Genomic DNA, 12,801 nt, shown 5'->3' with positions numbered 1-12,801 from the left:
CACATACTCCGCGTACATACTCTTTGTTGGAGCATATACATCATGTATCATGAAATGCACACATGGGAGTAGCTACAAACAAGTGTAGAAAGAAATTATATATATATATATATATATATAGTGTTTGAGATAGAAGCCAGAAAACAACCTATGTGGCTATTATGTATGTGAGCACATGTATTATTTTTGTGGAGCCACCAAGAGGATGCAACAACAAGCATTCGATGTACATATAACATTAATAACAATTTTTTGCATTTAATTCCATGCAGGTACTAATTGAAATATTGGTGTTTGCACTTGACAGATTTGGTGTATGAAAGAGGACCTCATCGAACCGGAAAGAATCAGGGCAATTCAAGAATCAATTGGTGGATTCCTGTTGGATGAGGTCATAAATCCAAATGGAGAATTTTATGCGGATCATAGGATAAGCGTGGCTCGAGTTGATCGAAACAAGCACGGCGACGACGATGGCAGCAACGACGTCGACGACCAGTATTATTTAAAAATTTGTCGGAAAAAACTTTGAGCATGGCTACTTGTAAATATTTTTGTAATCCCAAGTGCACTACTATTAGAAGTAATTGTAATATTTTAAGTGTATATAAATATAATATGTACATATAATTGCTTTTGCTTTGCTCGATACAAATATGAATGCTAGATACGAATACGTGTACGAATACACAAATGGTTACGAATACGAATACTAATTAATTAAAACTAAAATGAAAAGAAGAGAAACATAAAGGGAACAAAAAATAAAAAAAACTTAGTACCAGTTGGTAACACCAACTTATACTATACTGCACCGTCAGATGCCCCAGCGTGGCAAGCAGTTTAGTACCGGTTGGTAACACACCAACTGGTACTAAACTCAATATTTAGTACCGGTAAGCCCGATCGGTACTAAATATAGGCGCATTTAGTACCGATGGGGCGGCACCGGGCGGGGAACCAGTACTAATCGGAGGTTCCTGTCCGGTACTCATGCCTAATTTTCTAGCAGTGTAGGTTCAGGTGGGTAGCTACGCCATAGAATAGGATAGGAAATCCTCGTTGGATAGCAGGGCTGGAGGGAGTACCACCGGCGGTGGCCATGGCGGTAGATGACGATCGCCTTATTTGCTCTTTTGCCTGCGCTGGGAGCCGAGCCACGTGGAACCATCTTCTTGGCTTGGAGGCGAACGAGCCGCGTCCATCAAAGCACAAGGAGCCAAGTCTGTTATCCCCTCGTATCAGTAAGGATGGCACGTGACAGAGATCGAGAGGGGTCCTCACGGTGAGGACTTTAGAGACCGTCCTTACCGAATTTTTTTCCCAAAAATTCTGTGCAGGAGGGTTGCAAAGCTCCTCCGGTACAGCCCTGCCTCGGATTGCTGCCGCGTGGCCCTTCGTGGGATCTGACGCTACTCGCTAGAACGAGCAGAGGGGCATCGCTCGGCTCAGGAAGAAGATTTCCTCAGCCCGGCGGTTCCCTCGGCTCAGGCTCGCTCGTTTCAGACGCGCCGCTCTCTTTCTTGTTTCCTTCTCTCCCTCGTTTCACAAATCCCTGGCCGGCAGGCCCAAGCTTCGCCCGCCGCTGCCACTATGAACCTCGCCGGTCCCGCGCCCCTGTCCAGATCCCTCCTTTCGAAATGAGCCCCCCGAGGACCCGACGCGTACCTTTGCAATCGCCGCCGCCTAAGCTCCGGCAGCCCCGTCCACGTCTTCATGTACAACACCGTTGCCACAGGGTGCTAAAAGTATAATCACCTCTACACGCCGCACGCGGGCTCATCACGTCCATGTGCAGAAAATGAAAGCAAAGTGCTGTTTCTATACATGCATCGCTGCTATTGCGAAACTTCAGAACTGAATGAACCAGGATGGCCAGAAATGCTATTGCAGAACTGAAAGACCATCATCAGAACTGAACAAACTTCAGACCTAGAATGTAGATGCTGATAGATTTTTTATGGGCTGCGTCAAGTGTCAATGGTGGATATTTTGGATAATGTAAAATGCCTTTGTTGATCTAGAATACATACATGGTTGTTTTGAAATCAGTACCGTCATGGATGTGTTAAAAAGATGTGCCACATTCTTAAGTGACTCCAGTTAGGTTTTCTAAATTACCTACCTATTCTAAAATATGTAATGCAACGTTGATGAATGGGAGCAGCCATGAAAATCAATTGTTTGGAAAAGAATGTTTTCGCAGAATATGATTTGTTTCCGCATAGATTCAAAATGTGAATGCATTTGCGTAGGCCGCAGTAACAGCGTCGGCCTCAGTGGTGGCTGCTAGGTCTGATCACGATGCTGGCTAGAGAACACAAGGCTGTCACGAGTCCGGCGGCGGTGGCAATTGCATGAGCGCGACTGAAGCCGATGTGTACCTGTTGATTCAAGGCCTGAAGTTGATTCAAGGCCTGAAGCCATCGAGCCGGCCGACCGCACAGGAGGATGCGCACGAGCAGGCAACGTCAGATCCCACGAAGGGCCACGCGGCAGCAATCCGTGGCAGGGCTGCATCGGAGGAGGTTTGCAACCCTCCTCCACAGAAATTTTTTCCACGGAAAGACCCCGGACTCCGATTGCTTCTCAAGTCAGACGCCGATTCAGACAGAACAGCCGAGTCGGACTCAAGCCACCCCGTCCTTGTAAGCAACCAATGGCACACCAAACCAGCACCACGTCAATCCCAAAGCGTTCCCAGCGCTCGAGTTCCATACTTTTTTTTTTCTGGTGCTCCGATCCAGCAAGCCTCGCTCTCTCCAGTCTCCACTCGGCCGGCGATCCATGGCGTCGCCAGCAGCACCGCACATGGCCGCTGCTGCGCCCGCCACACGCTCCAAGGGGCTGTCCCTCCTCGTCGCCGCCGTCCACGCGTCGACCTTAAACAAGTGGACGCGGCCTCCGGCGCCATCGTTGGCAAGCTGGACGCGCAGAGAGCCGGCAGCATCGTGGCGACCGGCGGCCTCATCTGCCATGTGCCCACTGGCAGCGGCTCGCTCCGCGTGCTCAATCCGGTAGCCGGCGCCGTCAGCATTCCCGCTGGATCAACGATGACGGTGGATGGTCGGCCGACCTGGTCGTCGTACGTGCTTGGGCAAGTTCCCAACACAATTGAATACAAGCTTCTCCGCATCTACACTGCCCAAGACCGTGACAAGCCCAGCCAATCATGCGAGATCCTCACCATCGACGGCCGCAGAGACCTGCGCTGGAGGCCGGCATAGAGCCCTCCGGCGCCCGTCGACATGACGGTTGCCCGGCACAGGGCGGTCGCCCAAGGTTTCGCCCACTTCTTGATGGCGTCGCCTCATTCGCCCAATTCTCACGTGGGCGACTATGACGGCATCGCCTCGTTTGACTTGGCGAAGGAGGAGTGGCGGCCGAGCCTCCTCCAAGGCCCCATCATCGCCAATGCCCGCAATTGCTGCCACTCCAGTCTGAGCCTGGTTCGAGCTGAACGCCTGCCTGGTGTTTGTGTACCATGACTACCTATCCTACTGCATCAACATGTGGGTGCTAGCGGACCTGGCGAAGGAGAAGTGGCTGAGGATCGAATCTCTTCAATTTGGATCGGTTCTGCGTGGATGGGAAGAGCCCGACAAGAGCCAACCGGTTCCATTGATACCGGTGATGCGACGCCCCCGAGAAAACTTTGCGCAACCGCTGATGGTGCTAGATGACGGGTACTTCGCTTTCTGGGTGCAAGTTCCAGACGGCGTGTTGAGGGTGTATGACCCAAAGACGCGCAAATGCAAGGATGTGGTCCGCTTGGGGCGCACTTGTAGCATTGTTGGGTCGTAAAAAGTGGGACAGGTGGGCTTTGCGTTAGCTAGTGGGTCAAGGACAATGAAGTACTAGCATTGGTTTTATTTGAAACAATGATATGCTTATGTATTCAGGACAATACTTTTTCTTGTGTTTTTTGCAAAGTTGGGCGTGGCGTGCAATATACATTGTAAATTTTGCCATCGGATTTAACTTACCCATAAAAAATGTATATATATTGGGCGTGTTTGGATTCAAGGGCTAGAGTTATTTTTAGCCTAAAATAGCCCAAAATAGCTCAAAATCTCCAAACATGAGGGCTAGTTCTTTGCTATTTGCAAATAGCCTACCTAAAAAAACTTTCCCACCCAAGAGGTGATTATTTGAGCTATTTCAGGTGGGGCCCACAATAGCAAGAGATGTAATAGAGCTCCAATGATTGGGAAAAGATGCTTTAAAGGCTAAATAGCTCTTGAATCCAAACATATTAAGGGCTATTTTATTGAAGGGCTATTTGCTTGAGCTAATTAGCTCTAGCTCAAATAGCTCTAGCTCTTGGATGCAAACACGGCCATTATTACTGGGTTCTGCACCGAGCATCATTGTGCCACCAAGTGTGAAGACCTCGCATAGCTGCTCATAAGAGTAGCTGAAAAAGCCGTTACCAATCACACAATCAACTTGTACAGTTGTACTCCCCCGTTGAGGTAATTTGCCTGAATGCAACCGGCCTTAAAATTCAATGAATCCATAGTTTCCACTTTTATTGCACGGAACCAACACAACGACAGGTAATCAAGGCTCGTAAGGAGCAGGAATGGGTTTACCGATACTCCCTCCATTCCAGAAAGAATGTTGAGCCAAAACGCGCACAATGATGAAAAATATTATAATGACAAATAACTGAGAGACTGATGTCTTTTGGGACGTACTGTATAACAGATCAAGTCATGAAGGCCGTTGAATTGAGCTCTCATAAAAAGCAAGGGCTACAACTCCAGATTGTAGATGGTTGGGCCTGCAAAGAACAAAAAGGGTGCACAGATCAATCAGATTATGTGATTCAAGCATATGAGCCAAACCAATCCGTGGTAAATATGCATCCTAGAACATGGCAAGGGACGAACAAATAAAGTTAACTACACATGCTTAGTATTCAAAAACTGCTAATCATTTCATAACGCGCAGAGCCGCATCGCCCTATTACCGGCCATAATCAGAACAGTGTCAAAATGAAGGATCGGGACGGGCGACTAGAGAAGGGGTAAATGAGAGCCTTTAAAAAATTCTCCGAGAGAACAAAGCCTATATCCTAAATACAATCCTACGCGCCTCTCTTCTAACCGCAAAGGTGACACAAGACAACTCGTGACGAGCTCAACCTAGGAATAGTTAGGAAAAGCTCGACGCAAAGCAAACACAACACAAAGCGGAAGCAAATATAAAGCGATTCGCTCGAGCAAAACTTTCATCAAAACGTCACTTAACAAAGCATGCGAAGATCTAGTTCCCTTTAACAAAGCATTCAACGATTCAATAATGCACTACTACAATAAAGGTTTGTAGGGGCGGGTAAAACGCTATTTTTAGGGGCGAGTAGAAAATCAGTGGCTTGTTTTCGCTGCTAAAAATACCTCTATTTCAGGGACGGGCAACGAACCCGCCCCTAAAAATCCCCTGGAAATGCATTTGTAGGGGCGGTCCATAAGCCCCCCGCCCCTACAAATGGATTTTCAGGGGTGACCCGCCCCTACAAATGATTTTCCTGCCAATAATTTTTCGAATTTGAAAGTTTCAATTATATTTTCCGCTATTTTTTGCAATTTGCCGCCAATTTGCATTGAAGCCAATTCAATTCATTCAATGTAGTAGGCGATCGAAATATAGAATATATTCAGTAAATAAAAATTCTTACGCATACAAAATTAAATTATATGAAAACTAAACATCATTACAGTACAAATTATTAAAGTGTATATTCAATACATGTTTTTCTCCTAATCCTCCCTAGGACCGCTACTAGTGGCGGCACGGTGTTGTTGGTTCTCCCATTCACGAAGCCCAATGTATTTATCTTCGGTTGCCAAATCTTGTACTTGATCGAAAAATTTGCCCCTAGCATTGACCACTTCATGCATAATGAAACGGCACAAATCGTCGACTACATTTAGAAGTTGTTTATCCTGGAGCTGGCTACCGTGTTCTTCAGGATGAATCTGCAATTATGGAAATCATGCTAAAATTATGCAAGTGCTAGTTACAGTAAAAAAATTGTGTAGACATATGCATATAACCCTAATAAAGAGTAGCCCCTTACACGTTCTGAATATGTTGTATATCTCCCTTGCTGCCTCATATTCTCGCACATGTAGTACTCACAGTACATGGAACCTGCAGGTTGCTTGTGGCACGGGAATCTTGTGCGCAGAGTCATTTCACTAGGTTTGTCGGTGGGATGAGATCCTCGTTTACAAATGTAGAACTTGTAAGCCTTGTTTTAAAATGAATGAACGTTAATTTATATATGTATATTCTCTATAGAAATAAGCATGATGTGCATGGAAAAGATAATAAGAAATTCACTCACAATTGTATAATTTTTAAGAATTCTTCGTAACGCTTGGTTTCCCAATTCAAAGAGTCGAAAACGAGAATTTTCCGAGCTTTGGTTGTATAAGGAAAGCAATCCAGTGATTTCTAAGAAAAAACAAATATTATGTACGTTTTGTAGGCATGGATCCAAGCAATGATTTATTATGAAATGGTCAATATTAGACTTACTGGATGTGGTATGGAGCATATATGATATCCATGTCTTCCCATCGTGTCATCATAAGCGATATGTAGGCCGCAACGTTTGAGATGGTCTCGTCATGAAATTTTTTTCGTGCCTTTTGTGTTTTCTTCTTGGTTGGAAATGGCTTTAGGTAGTCATCAGTGTCCGACATCCATGGCCATGGCTAGCTGCCAGCTGGGCCCCACTAGTCAGTGAGAGGCCCAGCCCAGCCCCAGCTCCGATCCCGCACACCATGGCCATGGCCATGGGCACGGCCAGGCATGGTGGCGGCGGCATTCAGCCGGTGCAGGGCAGGGAGGCGAGGACATGAGGGAGGCAAGGCGGCGGTGGGGTGGCGGCAGCGCCGCGCGGGCCCTTGCAGGGGCGGCCTGTGGTGGGGGCGCGCGGCGGCGAGCAGCTGCGGCTGTGCCCCGGCGGTGGCGGAGCAAGAACCCAGGGAGAATGGGTTGGGGAGGAAGAGGAGGCTACGGGGAAGCTCACTGCGGGCTCGATTTGACGGAGGGCGGCCGGAGAACGGAGATCGACGAACAGGCGCTCCGGCGGAGGAGCACAGGTGGCTTCGGTGGCGCAAGCCCTGATTCGGCCGGGGTAGGGCTTGGCCGAGTTCGGGGAGGGGCGGAGGACCTTGAGCGCGAGGAAGAACGGAATTCAGGGTTGCCATCAAAATGATTATAGAACTTCTTACTTCGGTACCTATGCCCTTCAACCAAGAAACATCTGTATCCAAGGTAAACTACCTTCCGAGAACCCTCAAGGAAAGATAATACGGTGTCATCCACGCACATCGTGCATCCCGTCCTTCCTTTGATCTGTCCTGACAGGACAAACAATGCCTGATAATCATGGATAGTGATGAATATAATAGCTCTAAGATTAAAGGGCTGTCGTGCAAAACCATCATATATATCGATACCCTCCTTCCATAAAGTTTTCATCTCTTGCATCAGAGGCTCAAGAAAAACGTCTATATCAATGCCAGGATGCTTGGGGCCCTGTATAAGCACGGATAGCAAAAGATACTCCCTTGTAGGCAGGTTGTACATTGTCAGTATCACTGGCCATGTGCTGTGAGTGCTACTTTTTTCACCAAACGGATTCATTCCATCTGTACTCAACGTGAACTGAACATTTCGTGGGTCGTTCCCAAATTCCAGATAGTATATGTCATCAAATTTCTTCCACTGCCGAGCATCAGTAGGATGTCGGAGTTTTCCGTCACCCTTTTTGTGCTTATCTGAATCCCACCATCGCATCAGCTCAGCATCCTTTGGGTTCAAGAAGAAATGCCTAAGGCGATCAGAAACTGGGAGGTACCACATAACCATGGTGGGAATTCTGCTCTGCTTCTCAGATATGCCTAAAGTAGCGTCATCTGGCTCAACAAAGGCTCCCTTATTCACATTGGTTGGATCTTGATTGTCATCATCATAGTATCTAGCATTGTTTTTGTACCGACTTGCGGAACATATAGGGCATTTCTTCTGGTCTTTAAAAGTGTCCCCACGATACAATATACAACGATTAGGACACGCATGGATTCTTTCCACACCCATGGTGAACGGGCTGACAAGCTTCTTTGCTCTGTATGTGTTGGCTGGCACTTTATTTGGCTTTGGAAGCAACCAAGACAAGATACACAGCAGATCATTGAAACTACCATCTGACCAACTATGCTTAGCCTTCAGAGTCAACAACTCAAGTATGAAACGAAGCACGTCCAGTGTTTCGAGCATCCCTTCGAGCGGTCATAAATAAGTTCCTTAGCTGATTTTTTCACCGTCTCGAAGTTTGCTAACCCCCGAGCACTAGCAACCAATACCTCCGCTTTGGTGTGGCGCAACAACTGGCCGAGAAAATCACCATCGTCAAGTTCATCATCACTACTATCACCATCCATGGGACAGTCGACGTCATCACCATGGGATCCACCAATACCACCACCATCATCAGCAGCATCATCATTGTCGTCGACACCGTCATCATCTTCACCGCCGTGAAAATAAGAATGAACCAATCTGTTAAAATCCTCGTCTTGTATGATTTCAACAAGTGGATTATCCGCCTGAGGTAGAGCATCCACCTCGCCATGTTTCATCCAGACCGTGTAGTCCTTGACAAAACCTTTCACAATCACATGTGATCTGATTGTAGTTGGGTCGCTGAATACTCTCAAATTCTCGCAGTCATTGCATGGGCAATGTATCAGCTATGTCTTCTCATTTCTTGCATGATTCTCGGCAACTTGAATGAATTTGTTAAGCTCTCCATGAAAATAGGCGTCTGTCCTTTTTGCAGTGTACATCCATGTCCTATCCATCTCTAAACAATAACAAATAATTCAAATGAATCAAAAAAAGCAACTACTTACGTAAATAATTAGGAAAAACATTAATTCATTTCTCCAAAGTATAATAACCATAAATGAAATTGCAAATATACATAGTAATCTATAAGCGTATATATTAATAAAATGTAATTTAGATAGTACTAAATAAGAAAATAAAACCAAACATATTATTGTAACACAATTTCTTGCAACAAAAAAAACTATCATCCGTGTGAGTGAAAATAGGGAAAAAACAAATCTTATTCTCTCTCCACCATAGATCTAGTGAGTACTTTACTTAGAAATGTGGCTAAAATATGTAGATCCAATACTAATGATTAGATAATTTTGTTCTCCATCTAAAATAGCACAACTTCATCCAAAAGTTTAAGGCAAATGGTATCTAAAATAGCTAATACACACCATGGAGATCTAGAGCTAGTTAGAGGGAAAGAGCGCACCATTTGAGCCACAAATCTAACAAAAGAGCTTAGGAATGACAAAAAATTAGCGTCAACTTACCACCTAGATCCCCAAACTTCAAGGAAATAGAGTTGAAAACCTCTCCCCCCTTTTTTCCTTTTTTTCGATCTTGGGGAGCACCTCTCCCGAGCCAATAATGGAGGGTCGGAAGGAGGAAGAAGCCCAAATTTTTATATACCTTTTTAGGGGCGGGTGGGCTGATGAGCCACCCCTACAAATGATACTTTTAGGGGCGGCTCACCCCCTCAGCCGCCCCTAAAAATGATGGCTTTTTCAGGGGCGGATGGGGGGTGAGCCGCCCCTACAGATGCCATCTTTAGGGGCGGACCGTTTCTACAGTACCCTTACGCCATTTATAGGGGCGGGTGACTTTTTGGTCTGCCCCTAAAAAAATGAGGCGTTGCTACAAATCGTTTTTGTAGTAGTGATGATTAGCACACAACCCGATCAATTAAGCATGCGAAGACTAACAAATAGAGCTAATTAACACAAGTCAATTAAACATACAAATTTTCACAAGACATTAGTACGAGCAAGTACTAATTCAAGCTAACCAAGCATGTAAAGATTATCAAGAGTTAGCGACACAGGTACTCTTAATCAATTAGCCTAAGCATGAAATGAGCCGAGACATGTGCGGAGAATAAATGAGAAAAGAAACTTGCTCACTGTGCTCCTGGATTGATTTGGTGAGCTGGGCCGACTCCTTGCACCCCACGTGGGCTGCTGCCTCTCCGCCTGGGCTAAGGCACGAGCTTGCTCCTTCTGGGCCCGCCTCGGTGCTGCTCCTGGGCCACTGCCCCGTCTGCCCCACTTGGCCTCCTCTCTGGGCCGCGACGCGAAGCCCATCGCCACATGGGCTGGTCATCCTGCTGGGCAGCTCGCCTTGACGGGCTGCTCGCCCCGCACTCCCACGACCGTTTGAGGGAGCGCAGTGCTCCGCCGCCACCGGCAGCTGTCCATCAAGCGAAGCCGCCCTATCTCCGATCTTCCACGCGCCGCCGGGCGCACAGTGCCCACCGCGGTGCCACAGGTGCTCGCTCAGCGAATGCTTCACCTGCTCGAACCATAGTCACATAAATCGGGTTCGAGGGTATCGTTCCTCGACCTGAAAATATTGATCCCGTTCCGGAAACGCGGAGTCATTTACGTCCCCGTTTTGTAAAACCTCTCATAAACACCGTATTCTGTTCCTCGACCCCGTCCCTCGACCCCATTGATCCCGAATTTGAAGAAACAAGAAGCCGATGTGACTACTGGGCCTTTTTTTGTAATCAATATTTGAGCTGCTTGACACGCCTGAGCCTTTTTTTGCATTCCGCCTAGCTTTTGCTTCAGCAACTGCTACTGGGTCAAGACATTCACCTGCATGATAAGTTGATGCCCAGAGAAGAGGGTTTTCTTTCTCTTGTACAAAGCTCCGCATCATGTGACGTATTGAATCTGTGGAAACTCGAATCATGAATGCACAAACTCAACAATTAACAGATTCAGAAAAAAGTTGGTGAAAAAAATCATTGTGAAAAAAGTCAAGTATAACTTCAGAATCCAAAGTCGCATGAAAAATATTCAAAAATAGTGAAAAAATAAAAATGCTCCGGAGTACAAGATTGAACACGAATAGGATATTTCAATTACTCCATGAGATCTGGTTGCAAGCTACTCTTGAGCACACAAAAAGGTAAGATTGCCAAAAGATCAAAACAATAATCCACTCTCTATCTAATCCAAAAACAAACTATCACCCACAAATGAGAGGACCTCTAAGCTGCCCACACAGGTCTTCCACATATATATAAGCAACTGTGGAATGACCAAAATGCTCTTACATAAATCATACAACCTAAATACCCCTAAGGGGTAAAACCGTCAAATTTTTTATTGGACCACCGGACGGACACACCGCCTTTACGACATCACTTCGCCTCGGCGCAAGCTTCGCGATGACGCCACGTGCCCTCCGCAACCGCCATCCGGCCACATCGGACGCGCTCGCGGTTTTGAGGCCCAAACCAGCAAATCTGCCGCCGCCTGGTTTTGAGGGCCGAACCGATGAACCTGCCGCCACTCGATTTTGAGGATCAAACCGGTAAACCTGCCACCTCCGATGTCGACGCGTATCCGGCCTCCACCCAACTTCGACACCTTCAAGTCTTCCCCGCTCCCGCCGCAGGGGCAGCCTATTCGAACTTGCCATTGCCTTCCGCTTTGACTTGACTGACGCCGTCTACATCAGATCCATGTACTCTTGATCTTCCGTGTACTAAGTGGACCATCCATGACTCCGCCCGGACTCCTTGGGTCTCTCAGTCCAAGTCTACTCGCTTTCACCCTTCACCACTGTTGGTCCATCAGCATGAACCTTTCGCTTGACCTCACCGCATGCCGTCGATCGCCACATTGCATCTTACACTTGCACATCACGAGCCATGAGATACATCAAATCCATACAACATTATCAAATTACTTATTATCTGAGGTGACCACCATTGGTCCTCACAAAACCGAGGATAATAACCATAAAGTATCACGATAACAATAGATAGGGGGGCCATAGGGATACATGGGTTGTAAAACTTTTATCAATGAACAAAAGCAACACAACTAAATATCTGTACAAATCAAATCAAATCCAACATGAGGACTCATCTTTGCCACATTTGGGCCCTTCGGATCATATATCCTGGAAAGTCCTTTAGTTTCACCATAATAATACTATAGCTATCCTCCCATTATTTACCACAGACAAGGGATGTGCACGAAGATCATCATCGTAGCACGCAATTTTTTAGATAAAAGATTAATCCGGCCTCTATATCCACAAAATGGTGGATACATACAGCCAAACTTTACCACTGTGATCGAGGCATCAGGCTAGGGATGTCTGTGAAAGCGCTCTGGGACACATAGAAGATCCACTCTCTGATCCTCCTCGGACCCGCCTACGCCCCCCGAGATCAAGGGGCCTCTCAATGACTCAATGTTGTGTAATTTTTCCGGCAATGCTAAGATTAAGACGTCCGATGTTCAGAAAAAATCAGACGCTCCGACCCATGTTGTAGAGATAATATAAGTACCAGTACGTTTGCAATTATTTTTATTATTTATATTGCGGTGGATGTTGCATGAAACATGATGTTACGTTGCGATGAGAATTTTTATCCTTGAATCGGATATCAGAGCTATTTGTATACATATTTTTTACCTATTTTTTATGTCGCGAGAGTTGATTTATGATGTTACAATTGTTATTTATTAATGTTACGACTGACCTTCTGATAAAAAATTTGATCGGACATCCAAGCACAAAGAATACCGTTTTTTAAAATAAAAAAACCGGCAAGAGCTCTGCCAACATGTTTTTTTGAAAAATCGGCAAAGAGCTCTGCCAACATGTATACATGACTACACGGACTGGCCGAGCGAT

Source organism: Panicum virgatum, chromosome 8K, assembly GCF_016808335.1.
Source record: "Panicum virgatum strain AP13 chromosome 8K, P.virgatum_v5, whole genome shotgun sequence".
NCBI lineage: Eukaryota > Viridiplantae > Streptophyta > Magnoliopsida > Poales > Poaceae > Panicum > Panicum virgatum.
Note: the sequence above shows the minus strand (reverse complement) of the source record.